Source organism: Mustelus asterias, chromosome 3, assembly GCF_964213995.1.
Source record: "Mustelus asterias chromosome 3, sMusAst1.hap1.1, whole genome shotgun sequence".
Lineage (NCBI taxonomy): Eukaryota > Metazoa > Chordata > Chondrichthyes > Carcharhiniformes > Triakidae > Mustelus > Mustelus asterias.
This window is the reverse complement of record NC_135803.1, coordinates 90629077-90653378: the sequence shown is the minus strand read 5'-3', so window position 1 is coordinate 90653378 and position 24302 is coordinate 90629077. Positions and strand designations below refer to the sequence as shown.

General features: G+C 46.3%; 1 protein-coding gene across 1 annotated transcript in view; it reads left to right on the top strand.

The window, feature by feature from the left end:
- cacna2d2a (calcium channel, voltage-dependent, alpha 2/delta subunit 2a) overlaps positions 1-24302 on the top strand; it is a 1197503-nt gene that overhangs the window by 419877 nt on the left and 753324 nt on the right. The gene's annotated exons all lie outside the window — the stretch shown is intronic.

Sequence of the window (24302 nt, the reverse complement as noted above, 5' to 3'; positions counted from 1 at the left end):
TGTACAGTTGCTGCCACTTTGGGCGAGTCACGCGCCTGGAGTGTTCATTCCCGCAAGAATCGCATCCGGTTCTTTTATTGCACTCTGTGCCCTAAGATTGTGATTCGCAGCTCGCCGAAAAAACCAACACCATTCACTCCCGTTTTCACGTTCGCTCCGCACTTAAAATGTTTTTCGTAAGTTCATGCCCTTAGAATATTTTTGTGAAGATTCCGCCCTTTGCCACTTTTTGGTAAGATTCTGCCTGGAGTGTTTGGTGTGGGTTGGTCTGTTTGCTTTATGGGGGTGTTTAGTTGTGAATTAACTAAATCTAAAAGAAAAGAATGTATATTTTCAATCAATTACAATTACATATTAAACATAGTCGCCAAAATCATGCTCCTGTTCACGCCAGTGGGATCTTATGGTTCCTCCTCCAACACACCCCTGTTGTGGGTTTCCCGGTTGCGAGGCGTGAGTTCAACGAAAAACCCTGTTTTTAGTAGCAGGTCTATAATATCCCATTGCCAGCAAGCGCACGCCATCTCTCACACCGCAGAGAGGGAGAAAAATCCCTCACAGTATGTTGAAACAACAAAGTAATACATATAAAAATCTATTTTAAATACTTTGGGGGGTGTGGTTTCTTATGGATCTCTCACATGTTAAGGGAAAAAATTAGATCAGTACATGAGTGAGACGGGAACAGAAGGACACGCTGAGAGGGCTAGATGAAGTGGGGTATGTGGGATGAGATTTGTGTGGAGAAGAACAGTTGGGCCAGATGGCCTGCTTATATCTGCAAAGTCAGTGCGCTTTTGCTGTGAGTCTGTGAGAACCCATTGATTGAAACATTACTGCAGACTCTCACAAAGCCACCTGCTGTAGAGTGATAATGGGTCGTTGCTCACATACATTCCACTCCCAGTAGACCAGTGAAGTCACACAAACTTATGGTGTAATTGTTGAAACAATTAGTCCATTAAATTTCTGTCTGTAGATAATCAGAAGAGAAAAAAATGTGTTTGCATTTGTGTTCCAAGGTCCCTCCGCTAGTGCTGCTGCACCCCTGCATTTGGTGGGCTGAATTTAATGCCATCCCCCATGGTGGATTTGGTGACAGATGGTGGCCCCCGTCACCTACATTACAAATCGCCCAACACTACTGACAATGATCTAATGTCCCCTTGTGATAGTCAGTGGGCAAATTCACTGGACAGGGCTACCATGTTGTATCAGTGAATACTATTTATACAGACACAACCACACCCCTTTGTACCCCCACCCCTTGCTAAGCTGTTCCAACACAGCTCCATCACTGGCATCTACCGACATTGTGAAAAAGGTATGTCCTGTCCACAAAGTAGGACAAATCCATCCCGGCCAATTATTATTCCATCAGTCTACTTTTGATTAACAGCAAACAAATGGAATGCATCATCAACAGCATAATCAAGCGGTACTTAGGAATACACAGCTCAATTTGGATTCTGCCAGGGAGATTCAGCACCTGACCTCATTCTAGTCTTGGTGCAGGGCTGCAAGAGATGAGGTGAGAGTGATTGCCCTTGATATCAAGGCAGCATTTGACCAAGTATGATGTCAAGGAGCAACTAACTACCTCCTGGCTCCCCAAAGCCTGTCCATACTCTACAAGGCAGAAGTCAGGTATACTATCCACTTGCCTGAATGAGTATAACTGCGCCAGAGAGTCAGGTCTTCAAGCCATGGATTAGCCATGGTAAATGCGCAAGGTTGCAGGGATAGGATGGAAGAGAGGGCCTAGTAGGGATGCTTTTTCGGACAGTCGGTGCAGACTCGATGGGCCTAATGGCCTCTTTTTGCACTGTAGGATTCCATGGTTCTATTATTATAAATCTGTGTTTCCTAAACTTTTATATGTCATAGCACAGTTCTATACCATAAAAAACCTTTGTGGCACTCCTTTTTTCTTGATCTTGTTCCCTTACTGGGAACTTCATTTTTAACTAAGTCTCATCTGTTTTTTTCAACCTCTTCTTGTCTCTCTCATCTCTCCCAGAGTTTTTGCACCCTTTTTGAGTTTTCACTTCTTGTGCAAGGGCATAGGACCTTTGTCTTCAGCTACAAGTCATTTTGGTCATGCGCACGGGCCTGACCAACATAAAAAATCTAAACTGCACAAGGGCAGCTCTTTGCGTGGAAGGCCCAAGATTCGTCAGGTCCTGGAAATGCCAACCATAGAGCTGAAGATGAAGGTTAGTTTGGTTACACAAATTTTGAATCATTTTGAATCCTTTTTTGCAGCACATTTGGGGAGTCTTCATGCTGCACCAGTTGGGAACCACTGTTATAAACCTAACAAATGGTGTGTATTCCTGAATATATTCGCAATGGCAGCATTAGAAAACACAGAGACTGATATTGGTGTAGCAGCTGTGCTTTCTAATTTGATGCTTTTTTTTCCTGAGAGCATTGACTCTTAAATACCAATACCTAGGCACTAGGCATCTTATCGAAAAATGCATTGTTCATCTATGAGACAGGGAGTGTTGACAGAATATTCCACTACAGGAACACCACACTCAAGCATGATCTTGCCTTCACTCCATAGTTAGCACAACCGCACAATCTGGGGATGAAATGATTTTAAGTGAAAACACAAGTTGGACAATAATACATGTTTTCCACCCTTCCCAGTTTTCTTTTGATATAAATGGAAAAGAAAGTAAGACAAAATGGCTGCCAACTTACTCTGGTTTATTTAATATATCTATCAAATGTACCCCGCTGTCAGTGGAAGTCACTGACTAGTAATTAGGAGCCTCATTTACCTTTCCCTTCTGAAGTAAATTTTCAAACCCCATCCTGCCAGAGATTACTTGATGAAGCAAAGATATATCGCTGTTCTATTAACTGGGTGATGCGCGATTAATTCACTCGGGAGGCTGGATCGTACCCAGGAAATAAAGGCTTTTATTAGCAACAAGAATGGAGCATACTGCTTAACAATACAATCCCAGACTAAAGGGTCACTAGAAAGTGCAGTGACCTTTATACTCCTATAGGAAGGCGGAGCCAACCGGAGTGTACCACAGAACAATGCTAACAGGTGGAACACCCCAACCCTAACCCCAACAGTAACAAGAGTAACATATGTACAAGTATCCATAGTGATAACCATCTATAGTTCAGTACCCATAGCGGTAACCATCTATGGTTCACCACATTCACCCCTCCTTTAAAAACAAAGGCCGGTGGGGCAAATAAAACAGTACGAACTGTCCATATATTCACAAGTTCAGTCGTATCGGAGGGCCGCACCGTCTCTGTGACCTCCTCAACACTGGCGGTAGCGCCGGTTCTGGTGACCGTGATGACCCTCTCTCCAAGGCGGTTTCCAGTGACTCCTCCAGTTCCTCATGGACGGGTGGACCTCGAGATGGCGACAATCTCCTGGACTCAGGCAAGCCTCGAGGTGGCGACAATCTCCTGGACTCAGGCAAGCTGTACACGGGAGTAAGAGGATTAAGTGGTGGTCCCGATACTGCCCGCGCCGTGTCAGGAGGGGAGATAAAGGGCAAGGGGTCCCTAACCAGGGGTGCGGGAGCGACGGGGGTTTCCAGGTCCCCTGCAGGCGCCAGATCTCAGATAGAGACCATGTCCTCTCGCCCGTCAGGATATGCTACATAGGCATATTGAGGGTTGGCGTGGAGGAGATGGACCTGTTCAACCAAAGGGTCGGACTTGCGGGCCCTAACATGCCGCCGCAGGAGGACAGGTCCTGAGTCCGTCAACCAAGACGGCAGTGAGGTCCCAGAGGAAGACTTCCTAGGGAAGGTAAACATCCGCTCATGTGGGGTAGCGTTGGTGGCCGTACACAGGAGGGACCGGATTGAATGGAGCGCATCAGAAAGTACCTCTTGCCAATGGGAGACTGGAAGACCCCTAGACCTCAACGCCAGTAAGACAGCCTTCCAGACTGTAGCGTTTTCTCTTTCGACCTGCCCGTTACCCCTGGGGTTGTAACTCGTAATCCTACTTGAGGCAATCCCTTTAGAGAGCAGGTATTGTCTCAAGTCGTCGCTCATAAACGACGAAACCCTATCACTGTGGATATAACTGGGGTAACCGAACAGGCTGAAAAGATCCCGCAAGGCTTTGATAACCGTGGCAGCGGACATGTCTGAACAGGGAATGGCAAAAGGGAATCGGGAGTACTCGTCAACCACGTTGAGGAAGTACACATTCCGATCTGTCGAAGGAAGGGGGCCCTTGAAATCAACACTCAGTCGTTCAAAAGGGCGAGTGGCCTTAATGAGGTGTGCCCTGTCAGGTCGGTAGAAGTGCGGCTTGCATTCAGCACATACCTGGCAGCTTCGAGTTATCGACCTGACATCCTCTACGGAGTAGGGCAGATTCCGGGCCTTTACAAAATGGAAAAGCCGAGTGATCCCCGGATGGCAGAGATCATTGTGGAGGGCCTGTAGCCGGTCCTCCTGCACACTGGCACATGTTCCATGCGACAGGGCATCTGAGGGCTCATTGAGCTTCCCCGGACGGTACATGATATCATAGTTGTAGGTGGAGAGTTCGATTCTCCACCTCAAGATTTTATCATTTTTGACCTTACCACTTAACGTGTTGTTGAACATGAATGCCACGGACCGCTGGTCCGTGAGCAGGGTAAATCGTTTTCCTGCCAAGTAATGGCGCCAATGCCGGACGGCCTTCACAGTGGCCTGAGCCTCTTTTTCCACAGCGGAGGGCCGAATTTCAGGGCCTTGGAGGGTGCGAGAGAAAAAGGCGACGGGCCTGCCCGCCTGGTTAAGTGTGGCGGCCAGGGTGAAATCAGATGCATCACTCTCCACCTGAAAGGGGATGGACTCATCGACATCGTGGCTTTCGCGATGTCAGCTTTTATCCTTTCAAAGGCTAAGCGAGCCTCTGCTGCCAGGGGAAAAGAGGTAGACTTTATGAGCGGACGGGCTTTGTCCGCATAATTGGGAACCCACTGTGCGTAATACGAAAAGAAGCCTCAGCACCTTCTCAGCGCTTTGACGCTAGTGGGTAAGGGAAGTTCAAGGAGGGGACGCATACGGTCTGGATCAGGGCCGAGGACCCCGTTTTCCACCACGTATCCGAGAATTGCTAGGCGGCGCTTGCTGGATACACACTTCTCCCTGTTATAGGTCAGATTCAGGCGAGACGCAGTGCGTAAAAACTTTAGGAGGTTGGCATCGTGGTCCTGCTGGTCATGGCCGCAGATAGTGACGTTGTCCAGGTACGGGAAGGTAGCCCGTAGCCCGTTATGGTCCACCATTCGGTCCATTGCACGCTGGAAGACCGAGACCCCATTAGTGACGCCAAAGGGGACCCTTAAGAAGTGGTAGAGACGACCATCCGCCTCAAAGGCCGTATATTTTCGGTCCTCTGGGCGAATGGGGAGCTGGTAATAGGCTGACTTCAAGTCGATGGTGGAGAACACCCGGTACTGCGCAATCTGATTGACCATGTCAGAAATGCGCGGGAGAGGGTACGCGTCCAGCTGCGTGTACCTATTAATGGTCTGACTATAGTCTATGACCATCCGGGGCTTGTCCCCAGTCTTAACCACCACGACTTGTGCTCTCCATGGGCTAGTGCTAGGTTGAATGATCCCTTCCCTGAGGAGCCGCTGAACCTCAGATCGAATAAAGATCCGATCCTCAGCGCTGTAACGCCTGCTCTTAGTTGCGATGGGCTTGCAGCCTGGCACGAGATTTTCAAATAAAGACGGCGGAGTGATTCTGAGTGTCGAGAGACTGCACGTGGAGCGCGCTGGGCAATTTGGAGGCTGCTGTTCTCCCACTGAAAGTGGAGGGAGTGGCCCACTGCAGGGTCACACTCCTCAGGTGGACCATAAAGTCTCGTCCCAGGAGTACCGGAGCGCAAAGGTGCGGTAACACGAGGAGCCTGAAGTTCTCATAAACTGTGCCCCACACCGTTAGGTTTACCACGCAGCTCCGAAGAACGGTAACAGATCGGGACCTCGACGCCATAGAAATTGTCTGTCTGACAGTCTGTACTCGGAGACCGCACCTCGATGATGATGACCCCTGCTGGTCATCTGCGGTCGGTGTCGACCAAACTGGCTGCGCCCATGGATCGCACGTGGCCGATGGCGTTGAAAGTGGCGGCACTCGCAGGTCACACGTGTCTTGCGTCGTCGTCCTCAGGAATGGCGGCGCTTGTGAATCGCACGTGGTTGAAGACCTCGACGAAGCCGGAGACGAGGAGACAGATCCTGGAGAGTCACACGCAGCACTGCTTGGCTTCGAAGGTGGTTTCGCTCGGCACACTTTAGCATAGTGCCCTTTCTTCCCACACGCGGAGCAAAATACCGTTCTGGCCGGACATCGCTGACGAGGGTGCTTTGCCAATCCACAGAAATAGCACCGTGAGCCACCTGGAGCTGCCGCCGCCGTCAGGTCCAAGGTTGAAAGCACGATCGTGCAGTTCCTAGGAGCCACTGGGTAGAGTTGAGTCGGTGGCTGTACTTGCCACGATGTTCCCACGTGGTCGGTGGGGTAAGTTTCAAGACTTCTGGAGGCCGTTTCCATCGCATCAGCCAATTCCACCATCTTAGCTAGGTCCAAGTTACCCTGCTCTAGCAGCCGCAGGCGAATATAGGATGAGCCGATTCCCGCCACGAACGCATCTCGGATCAGATCGTTAGTATATTGAGTAGCTGACACCGGCTTGCAATTGCAGGCTCTGGCTAGCTGCTGAAGTTCACGCAGGTACTGTCCCGTCGTTTCGCCGGGCTGCCGCCGTCGAGTGGCTAATAGGTGACGAGCATGAATCTCGTTTGGCAGTTTATTGTACAGCTTCTTAAGTAGTTCGATGGCCCCTTTGTAGTCTTGGGAATCACGGATTGTTGCATACACAGTGTCGCTTACCCTTGCGTGGAGGACCTGCAATCTGTCGGCGTCGTTTTGGACTGCTGTTGAGGCGTCGATATAATCCTGGAAACACTTCAACCAATGGTCGAAAGTGTTCGATGCTCCAGCGGCACGCGGATCTAAGGTAAGCCGATTGGGTTTTAACATTTGCTCCATGGTTTTTTTTTCTTCAAACAAAATTTATTGTTAATAAAATTGATGCGCGATTAATTCACTCGTACCCGGGAAATAAAGGCTTTTATTAGCAATAAGAATGAAGCATACTGCTTAACAATACAATCCCAGACTAAAGGGTCACTAGGAAGTGCAGTGACCTTTATACTCCTATAGGAAGGCGGAGCCAACCAGAGTGTACCACAGAACAATACCAACAGGTGGAACACCCCAACCCTAACCCCAACAGTAACAAGAGTAACATATGTACAAGTACCCATAGTGATAACCATCTATGGTTCAGTACCCATAGTGGTAACCATCTATGGTTCACCACACTGGGTTTACTTCATTACTTCTGGATTAGGGGATCTTTAATGGACTAGGTTTCTTAATTTGAGACAGCTCATTGAGGAAAAGGTAAACTGAATAATTGGGAAGCAGATTTTGATTCATGCTCACATCGGTTATGGTAATTCTCCTGCAGGGTTAGGAGCACACTCTTGACCTTATCTAGTTCTTCGATGGGACATCTAATGAAGACTTGAAAAAGTGAAGAAGCCCCTCAGTTTCTTGTATTCCAAAAGCAGCAGTGAATGTACCACAATTAAAGTACATTAAAAGCCGATTATGAACAGAGAATTCCACCCCAACAACTCTGAATCAAACTCACTGTAAACATGGATGAGGGATCTTCACATGCAGCTTGTGTTACTTTTCTGAACAGCTTGAGGCTTTCAGGAAGGTTTAAAATGGGCATTTTTTCACAACATGCTTCTTCTGAGAAATGTCCAGACTATCTGAGGCACCTGATGTGTGGTTGGCATTCAGAGAGGTATTAGATGATTGAGACAGATGCTAGAAGTGAGTACCTGGCATGGATTAATTGTCAACACTTTGTAAGTAACAGAATGGCACATGCTGATGGATAGTATTTGTTGTGTACACAGCGAGGAGAGAGGGGCATTACTGTATAACAGCATAGTTTACAAGATCAGAAGATTAATACAGTTCTTAGAGTAGCTTTGAGATAAGCCTTCAGCTGTTTCACTACAACATCTTACGGCCCTCATGCTTGCTCTGCAACTTTATCTGTGAGTCTGTTCTGACAACTAAATGAACTTTACTCGAAGAGAACTTCCTGATACCAATCTTAAACATGCCTTTCTTCAATTTGAACTTTATCACCTCTCCTCTACAATTTAAGCATACATGGATAAATGTGTAATTGGATGGTGTTGGGATTTTAGCATAATCATTTATTCTTACACTTAAGTTTAAAAATACCGAAATATTTGATTGATATCCATTATCCATTAACTAAATGCGTAGGTTAGAGGGATTAGCGGGTAAATATGTGGGGGTAGGGCCTGGGTGGGATTGTGGTCGGTGCAGACTCAATGGGCCGAACGGCCTCCTTCTGCACTGTAGGGTTTCTATGATTCTATGATAAATGATACAGATCCATAGTATCCATAGAATCCCTATCGTGCAGAAGGAGGCCATTTGGCCCATCGAGTCTGCACTAACTCTCCAAAAGAGCATCTTATCCAGGCCCATTCCTATTTCCGTAGCCCTGTGCATTAACCATGGCCAATCTACCTAATCTGCACATCTTTGGATTGTGGGAGGAAACCTGAGCACCCGGAGGAAATCCACATAGACGTGGGGAGAACGTACAAACTCCACACAGCCACCCAAAGCCGGAATTGAATCTGGGCCCCTGGTGCTGTGAGGCAGCAGTGCTGACCACTGTGCAATGTGAAGCCCTAATTATCTCATTAAAACTTACGCTCAGTAACACAGTGCCTACGAAACTGATACCGACAAAAATCCATTTACAACAAACTCATTGGTTGTCTTGACTGCTCAGATTAGTCTAAATGTGGAGATGCCGGCGTTGAACTGGGGTAAACACAGTAAGAGTTTTAACAACACCAGGTTAAAGTCCAACAGGTTTAACGAAGGAGCAGCGCTCCAAAAGCTAATGGCATTTGCTACCAAATAAACCTGTTGGACTTTAACCTGGTGTTGTTAAAACTCTTACCACATTAGTCTGAGACAAGGTCAAAGTTCACATGCTGCGACATAGGGTTAATTACCACCTCCTAACACAATGCTATCTGTCAATGTGTACTACCTACGTCTGTTTAATACTTGAATATGTTAATTTATTTGTGTTACCAAGTCATATAACATTTCTACATTTTTGCCCTTCTTTGGATTTGCACAATTCCAAACGTGCTTTGTTTATAGTTCTCTCTCCATGAGAAACAAGGGATAGCAATTATGTTCTTCACTTCCTTACCCATCTCATAGCTAATTTACATCAGTCTTTGTCTCATCCTGCTTCTAGACTCAGATTTATGCCCATTGCATTTCTAATCTCTCCCCAAAAACTGTTAGTGAGTAAGCTCTATTATAAACAGGCCCAGACTTGTTTAATGTGTGTGTCCATGTTTTTTAGGGCATTCTATATAGTATACCTATTCTTACAATAAGTGTAATTCTTAGCAAAATCAGGATTGCTTAGCAGGTGTTGTGCAATTTAAGATAGTCAGGTTTGCAGTGTGGCTCAGTTAAGGCATTCTAGAAGCTACATATATTCACACAGAACCCTGTCCTTTGCAGACAAAAGGAACATGTGAAAACTTTGCACCTTTATCATATAAATAAAAGCTGAGGGAACAGTCATTTCCTGGTTTTTTCCCAAGGACAATGCCTTGACCAATTAGAGTCAACCTACGCAATTCGAATTTGAACAAAGGCTGGACAAGTAACTGCTCCATGCTGCATTCCCCATGGTAGTGTCTCCACTTATCACTGCTCACTTGCCAACCAATGAGCACTCCCCTCTCATGCAGTATGAATTGTTCTTCCTCTATTATGATTTGGGAATTTCTTGCAAGCTCTTCTGATAACAATCAGGTAATGTGTTACAGTAAATGGGCAATATTTGATATAGTTTGTTATCGTAAAGAGGGAGCATGTTAACGACTGGTATTCTATAGTAAATAAATAGTATTTATATTAAATAAATAATGTCACAGTAAGTGGACTGCTGTAGTAAATAAACAGCATGTTAATGTGGTGTAGTGATGTGTGTTCTTATAAATGAAGAGAGCCCTAAGTTAACAGTTTCTATTTTTTTATTCATTCGGGGATGTGGGCTTTGCTGGCTGGGCCAGCATTTATTGCGCATCTCTAATTGTCTTTGAACTGAATGACTTGCTAGACCATTTCAGAAGGCAATTAAGAGTCAACCACATTGCTGTGGGCCTGGAGTCACATGTAGGCCAGACCAGAGTAAGGGTGGCTGATTTCCCTTCTTAAAGGACATTAGTGAAGCAGATGTGTTTTTACAACAATGGACAGTGGCTTCATGGCTATCATTAGACTTTTAATTCCAAATTTATTGAATTCAAATTTCACCATCTGTCATGGTTGGATTCGAAACTGGGTCCTCAGATCATTACACTGGGTCTCTGGTTTACTAGTCCAATGACAATACCACTACACCATCACCTCCCCCAAATGAAAAACAGTCGGATAGATTTTAACTGGCAGGCTGGAGGCTAATGGCTTTCCTTGCTAGGACTTTTTGTTAGTGGCCTTAGCTGGTTTAATAGCCAGGCCTCATTTACAGTGGCTAGCTGCTGGCAGATCCAACCACGTTGCTGGCCGATAGTTCTGAGGGTGGAGTTTCAGGGCTGTTTCACACATGCCAAAGAAGTGGTACAACAGAGCAGAAAGGATCAAGATGCGCTTTGTTGAGAACAAAGAAGCATGAACATACTAAGGTGAGTTTTGACTTAACCCATCAGATGTTATCGAGCGGAGCTCTCACTGCACAGATGCTGCTCAGTAGCCTGTTAAAATGTCATTGAGATCCTGTGAACATTATAGATCACCTGACAGCATATCTTATTGTGGATTAGCTAGTGCCTAAGCGACCTAAAGGAAAAAAAGCCCATTAAGATATGCAGGTGGGAATGTGAAAGGGCATTGACATTTGCACCTGCTGGACAGGGTGGGTTAAAATTCCATAATAATAAAAGCATAATACTGCAGATGCTGGAAATTTGAAATAAAAACAGAAAATGTTGGAAATACTCAGTGGGTCTCACAGCATCAGTGGAGAGAGAAACTGATGTAACATTTTGGACGGAATTCTCCCAAGAAAATTTGCATGAAAGCTGGAGTAATTCACCCTGTTTTTTTAATTGTGAGTTCAGAGACGAATCTCCCACGCTCTGTGCACTGCAGAGGTCACCAACGTGAATATCATTTAAAATCAGTAGGTGGCACCTGTTCCCACTGGAGAGGCCGGCAACATAGCGCTGAGCAGGCCACTACCCAAGCACTGATCTGTCAACACCGAGATTGGCACTTGCACAGTGGCCCCGCGCTGCCGGCCTCCCGACCGCTGGCCAGCTCGATCACTGGCCAGCCCCGTGACCCCCGCATCGCTGGCTCTCCCCCCTCCCCCTTCCCCATGGCCCAATCGCTGGCCCGCTGACCATTCCATGGCCAGCTCCGAACCAACCCTTCCCGGCCCGCCCTGATCTCCTCTCCCCCCTCCCCCCCACTGTTGTCCCTAACCCCCCCGATGTCCTGACACCCCCAGCAGGCTGACCCTCCCAACCACCCCCAGCCTGCTCCCGATTGCTGGCTTTCCTCCCTCCCCCACCGATCCCGACTGCAGAGTGGCAGCAGGACCCCCCACCCCCACTGATTGCCTCACCAGGCCCTGCTCCCTCCACTGCCCCCTTGGCACTACCCCATGTCCGCACCAAGGTGCCCCCTGGGCATGGGTACCTTGCTCCTTGGGTAGTGCCGGAGGCACAGGCTGGCACTGCCAAGGTAATAATGCCTGGGGGCACACCCCCCGCTGCCTGACTCTCTGGGGGGCCCTGATTTCCCCCTCTTCACTCCAGCAGGGTTGGGCCATCAGCTCCCCGAAAGTGGGGAGCTCCTTTAAACCCAGCTGGAATGAACCACTCTGGCTGGTGGGAGATTCTAGTGGGCCCGGATACTTCAGTCCCAGGCCCGCTTATCACATTTAAATAATATTGAAATCCTCCCCCGCATACCTAATGCAGCTCCACGTCTATTTCCGGCGCAGAGCTGACAGCGCCAGAAATCTGGTGCTGGGAGAGGCGCTCATGGCCGGAAGCCCAGCGCGGACCGCGCCAATCTGGCCCCGCAGAAATCTCCCAAGAGAATCGCCCCCACTGAGTCCAATATAACTCTTCTTATTTTAAATGGGTTAAAAATTCCCTTTGTAAGTTTCAGTAGAGATCAATGGTGATGGTCAGTGTGTTATAGAGCTGGTATGTTTCAGGATTCTTCTGCTCCAGTAATGCTTTGGCTTGAGAGAGGCAGAAGATAGGTGCCTAGAGATTTAAGGAGATGCGTTATTGACTGGGTAATGGGTTCAGGCTGTTAATGATGCTAATCCCATTCAAACCGTGTGCTGTGTTCCGATTTCTTAGATACATTAGGCGTGTCATATCTATATACAGAACATTGGCTATTATGACACCAGCGTGTAATTAATATCTGCTGATGAATAATGTTTTTAAATATCAAATATGCAAAAACTGTTGAATGGATATATATAAGCTGTGGCTCATTATTAGTACTCTGAGAAGGTTAGCATTTATTGAAAACGGCTTGGAGTATAAAAGTAGAGAAGTGTTGTTGCAATTGTACAGGACATTGGTGTGACCACATCTGGAGTATTGTGTCCAGTTTTGGTCTCCTTATTTGAGGAAGGATGTAGTGGCATTGGAGGCAGTTCAGAGGAGGTTCACTAGATGAAAGGGTTGATGTAGGAGGGGAGATTAAACAGTTTGGGTTTATACTCGCCGGAGTTTAGAAGGACAAGAGGGGATCTGATCAAGGTATATCAAATACTAAAAGGTATTGGTGAGGTAAACATAGACTAAATGTTTCCTTTTATGAGGCAATCTAGAACAAGAGGTCACAGATATAGGTTACAAGGCAGTAGATTTAAAACTGAGATGAGGAGGAACTTCTTCTCACAGAGGATGGTGAACTTGCTGTCCCATAGCACGGTGGAGTCTGAATTATTAAATGGTTTCAAGAAGGAGATAGATATATTTCTGATTTTAAAATTGGGTTAAAGGTATATGGGGAACAGGTCGGGAGGTGGATTTGAGATCAGGGAGAGGTCAGCCATTATCTGATTGAATGGACTTTGCCTTGTACATACTGGCAGCCACCTTTCCTGCATTATAACAGTGACTACACTTCATCATTGGCCTGGGAGCACCTTGGGATGCCTTGAGGTCATTTGAAGGTGGCACAATGGTTAGCACTGTTGCCTTATAGGGACAGGGACCCAGGTTCAATTCCAGCCTTGGGTGACAGTGTGGAGTTTGCATGTTCTCCCCGTGTCTGCATGGGTTTCCTCCGGGTGCTCCGGGTTCCTCCCACAGTCCAAAGATGTGCAGGTTAGGTTGATTGGCCATGCTAAATTGCCCCCTAGTGTCAGGGGAATTAGCAGGGTAAATATGTGGGGTAAATATGGGGATTTGGCCTGGGTGGGATTGTTGTTGGTGCAGGCTGGATTGTTCAAATGGCCTCCTTCTGCACTGTAGTGATTCTATGATTCTATGATCACGTAAAGTGCTACATAAATGGAAGTTATTGGAAGTGAAACAATGGCTTTATTTTGTATTAATTGTACAGCTCACAGTATTTATCACCTGTTGGTTCAGTATAGATTTGACATTTCATTATTTATTTTCTCTTTATGCTCAGTTCCTCTACTATTTAAGATTTCCATTGGAAATAATGGCAACATGCACCTGCCTTTGTGGGAGGCAATGTTCATTAGTGTTGGAGCAGACCTGTTCGCTGTTTGAGCTTCTGGTGACACTATCCCCCTGTATGAAGCTGGACAGTCTGTGGTTCACAGGCTGGATTATTACATTAATTGAGACTCATTGCCAATCTGCTTGCTGGTTACACATGGGAAACACTTGGAATGGATTCGGTTAAATAATTAGCATGCTGAAAGCAGAGTGCGAACCATTACCCACACAGATTAATGTTCCTCTGGGGAATGGCAGACTGGAGCCAATGTGCGAGCGTGAATGGAATCTTTTCTCACACAAAATGCAGAGAAGTGCTTTTCATCCTCACTGTCTGCATGGTAAAGTCACGTTGAGCTGACAGCAACCAGCCATTTAATGAAGAGTAGTTAAGGAAGGCTGTTTGTAATCAGGATAGCACACTTCCATTTCGAATACACACACCAGAGTGCTGATAAAAGCTACAATTTGAAGCAGTGTTAAACTGCCATTCTCTGGAAAGCTTCTCTGGAGAGCTGCCCGTTTTCAGCTGAAACACTTTGTGCTGCTCTTGTTCTTGGAAGGTTTGTATCCATATTCAGGTGAAAATTAGTTGGATTCATGTTTCTTGATTAACCAGGAAATAAAAGCATGTATGTGGTATGTAAAATAAATCAGAAATGGGCGCTGGCCCCTACCCTCTCTAGCCACAGATCTTTATGGCCCCTATCTACACTATCTTTTACCTGCACTGGCCCCTGTCTGTACTGGCCCCTTTCCTCTGCCTCCTCAGCCCTCACTGGTCCCTGTCCAATATTTGAGAAACAGATGAAAATTATAGCTTGTGTCATCATATTTTGCTTAGTTTATATTTTCAGATTTGTACAGGAATGGATCTGTGGGATTCCTGCAACAGTGAATTTCCAAATGAAAGCGAGGTTCAATTGCTTCGACTGTAGGAATGTGAAGCCTTTTTCACACATTAGCCTCAAGCTCTCCTTCAGCTAGGGGACTCAGTCTCATTTGGTTTGCGACAGGGAATAGACTTGAAAGTCGTGTAGTATGATTGAGTGTGAGAGAAATGTCATGGGTCATCCTTTCAGCCAAATTCAGTAGCATCACTCAGCATGGCATGACATGAACTTCTGATGCCAACACTGTCAGACACATTTTTCTTCCTCAATTAAATCCCACAAACCGTAACCCAATGTGATTGATGCATAAAATTCTGCCATAACTTTCAAAACCAATAACCAAAAGAAAAGGACTTAAGAAAAGAATTATAATTAATCTTTGCAAAAAGCAAAGATTAAATATAATTCACATCTAAATAAACTTCCATTTAACACTGCAAACATAATATTTAGATGAAAAGACATTTTCTTAGAATACTTTTGCTTACTCTGTCTGTCTAACGTGAGTAATAACTTAAATTCATCACATGAAAGTAACCCCATCATGGCCAGTGAGAGACCTGAGCCTGAATGTAATATGGTGATAGTACCATGAGTACTGTTCCCCAGTGTGATGCAATCACAGATCTGTACCCATTAGTACCCAAATATGTTCCAATATTATAATTTTAGACCTGTATCAGTCTTTTTTCATCTGCTTTTAGGAGTAGAATCCGTCATCACAGTTTTAATATCATGTTCCCTAACCAGTCCAATGCCCTGCTGGAGAGCAAGTGTAACTTTCAGGATATTATCCTCAAAGTTGCCGGTTCATGCCGGAATTCTACCACCCCGGGCGAGGGGCGGACAACTGAAATGTCTGTTGACTTCAGGCGGGGTCACTCGAGCGAGGCCGTAAAATCCTACCCTAGATATCATGATGTGCTCCATGGTTTGGTCAAGGTTTCTGCAGTCACAGCCAGGTGAGATTTTGAGCAGCTATTTGTATATCAGGTGACTACATCGGCCATGTTCAGTCCATATTCTATTAAGTTGTCCACATGCTCTGAGGAGATTGAAGCCTGATTGTTAAGATGTTGGGTTGGAGATGATGGGTGAAATTCTCCCATCCAGCCCACGGTGGGTTTGGTGGCAGACAGGAGCAGCAAGTCTAGCAGGAACAAAAAAGTCAGAAACATGCCAGCATAAAATCACATTTCAATTCTCCCAATGGTGAGTTAATGGCAGTTCAGACTTCCTGCTGGTAGATGGCGTGAATACTATTTCCATGTTCATTAAAACCTGCCGGAATCCCATCAAGACTTCCATTCATGCGTCAGTCTGAAACCCAATTGATAAAGAATGATGCGCACAAGATGGTCCTCATTTTGCCTCATTAAAAGAAAAGGGTGGAAAGAATGGAAAGGCCCTGGCAAAGTGATAGGTAGTGAGGGAAAAGTAGTAATTGTACAATACGGGAATCAAACTGTTTGGGTTCATTCTTCGAGGCCAATTGGCATTAACTATACACAGATTCTGGACAAGACATTGAGAGTGAAGAAACACCATACACTTCACTTATTCACATACTGGGCTTTTATGAGGAACTGACTACAGCAAATAAAAAACTGATCGATGAAGAAAATGACTTTGAAGTGCAGGATAAAGCTATTTATTCAAAAGGACAACTATCCAAAGCAGGAACAAAGGTAACATAGAAGCCAGAAGGGGTCAATGTGTGGAAGGATGCCATTATCATAGGAAGAGCAGATAAATATAAATATTGGTTAAATTTGCAGGATGAAGGTCAGGAAATAAGACCCGTGAATTGGCAAAAAAAAGTTAAACATGTGGAAGGCCAGAAAGTGTAGTAGAAGTTCTGACAGTGAATCAGAAAGGGGTCTTGATACCAGGAAAAGATCTTGGACTTGCAGATGGGACTCTGATCACATCCGGGAAAGATCATGTAGCAGCAGTCCAGGAAGAGAGAAGGATGCAAGTAGAGGTCATAGCTTGGCCAGAAAGAGAACTACAGAACAAACTAGGAATGCCACTAGAAGTAGGGGCCGCCGTGATAGAGAAATATTAGCAGCTGTCAGTAAATTGAAAGATCATCTGATAAAAGAAGCAAAACATAAAGAGCTGGAAAGTTGAAAATAATCTGGAGTACATACTGAAATTTCAGACAGGAGACAGTCAGCCTTGTCACACAAGTGGATATGCATGGAATAGGTGCTCCCTGATGGTACATACAAGGCTAAAGCTAGTAGTTCAGCATTTGAGGAAAGACTTGTGATCAAGCTACCAGAGTGGACTCCCTTACAACAGGGAAAGTAAGCTTGAAGATTTTTTTTGGCTATTTTGGCAACGTACTCCTGGGGATGCAGATTGATAGATATAAAAGCAGCATTTTTGCAGGGTGAACAATTTAAAAGGGAAGTATTTTTTAAAGCATGTAATATAGAAGGAAAATTGTGGAAATGAAACAAGTTTTTCCACTGAGGCTAGGGGAGAAAAAAACCAGAGGGCATGGGTTAAGGGTGAAAGGAGAAAAGTTTAAAGGGAATATTAGGGGGGGCTTCTTCACGCAGAGAGTGGTGGGAGTGTGGAATGAGCTGCCGGATAAAGTGGTAAATGTGGTAAACACTTTTAACATTTAAGAAAAACTTGGACGGGTTCATGGATGAGAGGGGTGTGGAGGGATATGGTCCAAGTGCAAGTCAGTGGGACGAGACAAAAAATGGTTTGGCACAGACAAGAAGGGCCAAAAGGTCTGTTTCTGAGCTGTAATTTTCTATAGTTCTATGGTTCTAAGTGTGTTTACGATTGAATGATGCATGAAGTGCATCAAATACTTTTCTTTGAGGTTGGTCCTGTTGAAAACAGATTGATTCCAGTTAAAAGTAGACCCAGCAATGTTCTATTGGTATCACAAGAAGAGACTAGCAGGAATCTTTACTGTGCGTGTGGATTTTCTGTGGGGTGGTTCTGTGGAATTTGAACAATGGATGATCAATAAAATCAAGGAGTTAAAGGTTGGAAACCAGGCTTCTGAGGCTTTTAAATACATGGGTTTAAATATTAAGCAAAACTAATCAGGAGTCACATTGAACCAAATATCTAGAAAATGTAAGTTACATCTCAATGAGTCAGGTCAGTTTTTCAACAAAGCAGCCAGTGTCCAAGGAAGAAACATATCCATTGAGAAGTTTAATTGGACAGTTGAACTGGTAATACACTCAGGCTAGACCTGATGCCAGTTATGATGTGTTGGAACTGATAACCATGATGAGACATGCCATGGTAGAGGAAGTTTTGAAAGCAAACAAAACATTAAAGAAATTAAATGTGGAAAAATGCACACTCAAGTTCCCAACCCTGGGTGAATCAGATGATGAGATTGGTCATCTTTAACAATGCTTCACATGCCAATCTTCTGGAAGGATATTTGAGTACTGCAGGATTCATCATTTTTTTGATAGGCAAGAATGATAAATGTTGCCCTTTGGCTTGGGAAGCCAAGAACTTTGAAAGGGTAGCGAAGAACAGCTTAGATGCAGAAATCCCACTGTTGGTTGAAGCCATAGATATAGGGGTTTACTTATCCAATATACTGACAGGAATATTATACAAGGGGCTAAGTGGGAAAAGTCTGTTCATAGAGTGCTTTGTTGATAACCAATCCCTGTTGGACAATGCCCATTCAATGAAAAGCATCACTGAATAAAGGTTAAGAATAGACCTAGCTCACATAAAATAAATGTTAGAAACATGGAAACATAAAAAACAGGAGTAGGAGGAGGCCATTCTGCACTTCGAGCCTGCTCCGCCATTCATTATGATCATGGCTGATCATCCAACTCAATAGCCTGATCCTGCCTTCCCCCCAGCTTGCACAGACATGGATACCCAGGGTTCATAGCTGATGTTCAAGGAAAGTACAATAGTTCTAGCAACAGCATGGCTGCCACAATGATCACTAAAACCATATTTACAACAAACCCTGACACCAAAGAAGGCAATCTTCCATTTAACTTTGTCAAAGAATATGCAGAAAATAGTGATGAAGATCCAGAGCAAACAAATCAATTAAGGGCTATGGGGAGAGAGCGGGTAAATGGAGTTGAAATCAACCATGATTGAATGGTGGAGTGGACTCGATGGGCCGAATGGCCTTACTTCCGCTCCTATGTCTTATGGTCTTATGGTCTTAATAACTACATTGGAACAGAAGGATATGCAATTGGATAATCTGGAAAGAATTTTGCATGTACCATTTCACAACAGAAGGGGGAGTTGGACTACCTGACAGTGGATCTAAGGCCAGTTAACAAGAAATGGGATTGGGATAAAGTGACCCTTCTGGATGGTTCTGAACGCACATGTGAAGTTGAGAAAGCGCGCAAAGTCTGTGACAAGCTCAACCTTCTGGAAAAAGATTACTTTGGTTTTACACTTCTGGACTCAAAATCAGAAGAACTGGTTGGACTCAGCGAAGGAAATTGAAAAGGACAAAGTGGCTTGTGCCAATCTGCAGTCCATGTAAACTTTGACCCTCCGGATCATGCCCAGCTCTCTGAGGAACCAGGCTCGGACTCAGATTCAAAGCAGGATAAAGAACAGAAGGAGATCTCTGAAAAGAAAGAGGAAACAGCTGAACAATAGTCATTTAATTTGAAGATTATACATGTGGCAGAAGGAGAGAATGTGATTGCAGGTGCTTTATCATAACTTTAATAAAAGAAGATGGAACATTCAATATTGGAAAAGAAAGACTGGCTATACTATTATTCAATTTGCATGCTTAGACATAACAAGATATATATATTTTAAAGAGTACTAATTAATAATGTGAAAACTAGAGATTTTGAAAAATGAAGCCATCTTTTCACACTGTTGGTTTATTATTTTTAAGGGGAGGTGTGATGAAACTGTGCTGTTAATTGGAACTGAATAGTAACAAGTTAGAAATTAAGAGTTCTTTCTTTTCATGTTTAAAGATTTTTCAATGGTTAAGAATTAGGCAGTTTCATTTTGTTTGAGTTATCCTTAACCTGTGTTATGAATAAAGCTGGTTTTGTTAAAAGATCCCTAATTTCTCCTCGAGTAAAGCACTCTTTCTTCACGTTTTTTCACATTTCTTCACAGGGAAGTCATGTTGGAGTTGTGTAGAATTTTGGTAACGCCACAGCTAGAGTACTGTATACAGTTCTGGTCGCCATATTATCGGAAGGATGTGACTGCACTGGACAGAGTGCAGAGGAGATTCACCGGGATGCTGCCTGGGATGGAACTTTGAAGTTATGGGGCGGAGTTCTCCCCAAAAAATTCTAAGAGTCAAATTCGTGTGAAAACTGGAGTAATTCACGCTGTTTTTTTCAGTGGGTGTTCAGAGAAGAATCTCCCACACTCTGTGCACTGCAGAGGCCACCAATGTGAATATCATTAAATTTCAGGGGGTGAGGCCTATTCCCACCCCGATTGTCCCCCCTTCATTCCAGCAGAGTTGGGCTGCCAGCTCCCCGAAGGTGGGCAGCTACTGTAATCCCCGCTGAAGTGAACCATTCTGACGGGGGGTGGAGATGTTAGCTGGCCTGGAGACTTCAGTCCCGGGCCTGCTAATCACATTCAAGTTATATTAAAATGACCGTGTTAATGGTCTTTGTGCTTCCCCGCCGATTATTGGCGCGGAGCAGACGTCGCTGAAAATCTGGCGCTGGGAGACGCTAGCGCGCGAACCCCGCGAATTGGCCACGCGACAATCTCCCAGCCTGCTGCACTAAAAAATTAGCGCAGCGGGATGGGAGAATTGTGGCCAAGAAGAAAGGTTGCGTCAGCTTGAGTTGTTTTCATTGGAGCAGAGAAGACTGAGGGGCGACCTGATCGAGATTATGAGAGACGTGGACAGAGTGAAAAAGGAACAGCTATTCCCCTTAGTTGAAGGGTCAGTCACGAGGGGACATAGGTTCAAGGTGAGGGGCAGGATGTTTAGTAGGGATTTGAGGAAAAACGTTTTTATCCATAGGGTGGTGATGGTCTGGAATGCGCTGCCTGGGAGGGTGGTAGAGGCTGGTTGCCTCACATCCTTTAAAAAGTATCTGGATGAACACTTGGCATACCATAACATTCAGGGTTATGGGCCAACATCTGGCATATGGGATTAGGGGGGAGTTCAGGTGTTTCTAATGTGTCGTTGTGGACTCGATGGGCCGAAGGGCCCCTTCTGCGCTATATGATTCTATGATTTATGCCAAATAGAAAAATTGTTGGGGTCGAGTCTAGCCTCATAATATACCTTGCAGTTTCTGATCTGGTGCTGAAACACCTGTGACTGAATGTGTGAAATCCACAAAGAGAGTAGCCGTTTGAGTACATGGTGCCATTCTGAGAGTTTAATAGTGGAGGGAGCTGAGAGAGAACTTACCCTGGAGCAGATGAGATGATTTGTTCGCTTCCTGGATTGGATGACACTGTGCTGACCACCTGGGCACCTACCTTCCAAACCAGAGAGATGAGGTCCGTGTTCTTTTTTGACCTGTCCCTGAGGTACAGTACATGCCGGTGGGCCAGACTCCCCACATCAGGGTGTGCTGAAAGCTGGTGCTGCCTTCTTCTTGAGGCTACTTGTCTTTTGCCTCTGGGTTCTGGATATGCTGGAGGGTCCCCTGAAGACAGGTGGGCTGGAGAGAGTGAAATGCGTGTGTAGACTGGAGTTTAAATATGGTACCAGGATTTTCAAACCCACCAGCAGAACGGCAGGTGTATGAATCAACTGCCGGCCTTCCAGGTGATTCAGAGAGAAGCTTGCCTGTGCATGATTAATGAGGTTCCAAGTGCAAAATCTGGCACAGGATCCCACCATTCTGGCCAGCAGGAAAAGTGCCACCAGAGTCCCCTGCCACCACACTTAGGCCACAATCTTACCGGCTCGTTGCGCCAATCAATTTTGTGCGTAGCCAGAAGTCAGGTTCGCGCCCAGTTTAATGCTGAACGCAATGCTACTGACTCTATTATGCTGGAGCTTTGGCTTCACACCCAAAAAGGGCACAAAGCCGATTTGCATGTTAATATCATGCTTTGTATGACATTAACGCATTTGGCACGCGTGTTCATCACATCACTGGCACTTACCCCCTCATTGGTGGGACCTCCCACTGGCAAGAATCACAGCTGGTTTCCACCAGCAGAGACCAGACATGATGGACATTCTGATGGGGGGGATTGGAGGCCACCGAAGCCCCTGGGTGACCAGGGGCATGGCAGGACAGTGGCATCCTGGCACAGCCCACCATAACTGTGCCGGGGCAGTGCCAAGTGCAAATGAATGGGGGTGGGGCTATGACGTGGTGGAGGCAAGGGGGAGCTCTGAAGGTGGGGTGATCGGCAGGGGGGGCATTATCTAAGAGGGGTGATCAGCAAAGGAAGTGATTGGCAGACGGTGGGGGAGGGAGGGGAGATCAGCAAATGGGGAGGACATATAGGATAGGCCATGGAGGGGATGTGGTGGGTGACTAATGGGGAGGGCCACGATGCCAGGCAATGTTGCCATCGGGGGTTTTCACTGCCGCTAATACTGGGAGAGGGAGGGTGATGTCTGTTGGGAGGGGGGGGTGGGTGGCAAGAGGGCTCCCAGTTCACTGCGGGATCAGGGCGCCTGCGCAATGCCGCCCAAACAGACTGCAGTCAGCTTCACTGGCAAGCTTAGGCTTCACCACCTGATTGGTGAGAATTACACTGCTGTCCAGAGTGTCATAAGATTGCATTTTCAAACTCACCCAAAGAAGAGGTCTGAAACACACCCATTTGTAGACTCGTATGACACTTAGGCCGCAATCTTACAATCTCGTCTTGCCCGTCATTCGGCGTGGCAAGAGTTGCAAAGCAACAATTAGGAAACCTGTGCAGTTTCACACTGTTTGCAATCTTACCGGCCACTTTTTTCAGGTGTGAACAGCTTCGTGACCAGAATGGGTGAGATGTATTTAAATAGATTAGTATGCATTTAAATAGATTTCAATATCATTAGCGAGTGCAGCATGCAATCATCCCCCCCTCCCGTATGTTTACCACCATGTTGGCAAGATGTCACGACGGCGTGAATTACAGCTATTCTATATAAGTGTGGTTCCTGCACAGCAGTGACTTTGGTGAGCAGGGAGATCAGTACCACTGAGCTCCAACCTCCGGGGTGCAGGGCGGGCGGGGGTGGGGAGGAGTCACAGCTGCGGCAATTGTGCGGGGTGGGGTGGGATGGGGGACTTGCATGGGTGCAGTGGTTTTGGGGGTTCGTGACGGCTGGGGGTCCTACAGTAGAGGGTTGCTGCTAGCTTGGTTTTGTGTTGTGTGCATTCCCCCTGCCCACTGAACGACCGCCAAGGGGTTCCATATGAGTTTGACTCCCAACCGTACTAACATTGCCACTATTACCCTGCCATCTGTCTGCTGAACAGGCTCTGGTTGACTGCTGACATTCCACCCCAGGCACCGGTAGCACCAGCTCTGCAAGTGTTAGCACTGCTTCTCACACGACATGGACTCTGCAGCGTTGCCCTTGATGGGAGCCCATCTCGCGCAAGTCATGATGGCGTTGCTCCACCATCTGTCTGAACTGCAATCCATTCCTGCAAGCCACTGTACCAGACATCCAGGTGGGTTCACCCATGCTTCAAGGGTTCCCAATGGGGGCCCCCGCACAGCCACCCATATGCTCTCTGTGCCCTCTATGGTGAGGGTGCAGTGACAGTCACCAGCCCATCAAGATGGTGCATGGCCACCATCCAGACTTGTGGGAACAGGATTTGCTGAGAAGGAACGAATCTCTCTCTCTCTGTCTATCTGTCTCTCTCTTTGTCTCTCTCACTCACACTCTCTCACTCACACTCTTTCTCTCTTTCTTCTGTCCCCCTCCCACCCCCAACCACACCCCACTCCAAAGACCAGTCTGGATTGGAATAGCCACTCCTGTGGCTGCAGAAGAGAAGGAGTAGGAAGATGAGGGGTGGGGGGGCACACATTGCAAGGCCAGCCTGGGCCAGAGGCTGTAGCTGGAGGACATGCGGTCATCGGTCGGGTCCAGGAGGCAGGCACCCATCAACCCATCAAGCCCAGGGGCGGGTCAGGGGACCAAGTAGATGCTGACCCTGCCACTTCAGGACACACATGTCCTTTGAAGAGCTGCCGGACGCCATGCACCACTGCAGGCCCCAGCTCAGTTACGAGACAGTGCAGTACTTGTGTCAGGTCCTTGCAGACTTGGCACCTCGAGGTATTGGGGAGACCTGTTCCCACTGGCGGTGAAGGTCACAATGGCCCTCAACTTTTATGAAAGCGGGTCCTTCCAAGACACCAGCGGGGATCCCTGTGGGATTGTGCAGTCCTCTGTTCACAAGTGTACCATGAGGTGATGGATGCCCTGTTCCCTCGGGAAGGCCAGTATATCAATTTCAATATGGGCCAAGCCCAGCAGGAAGTCCGAGGTGCAGGCTTTGCTGCCATCGCCGGCATGCCAAACGTGCAAGGGGCTATCGATTGCA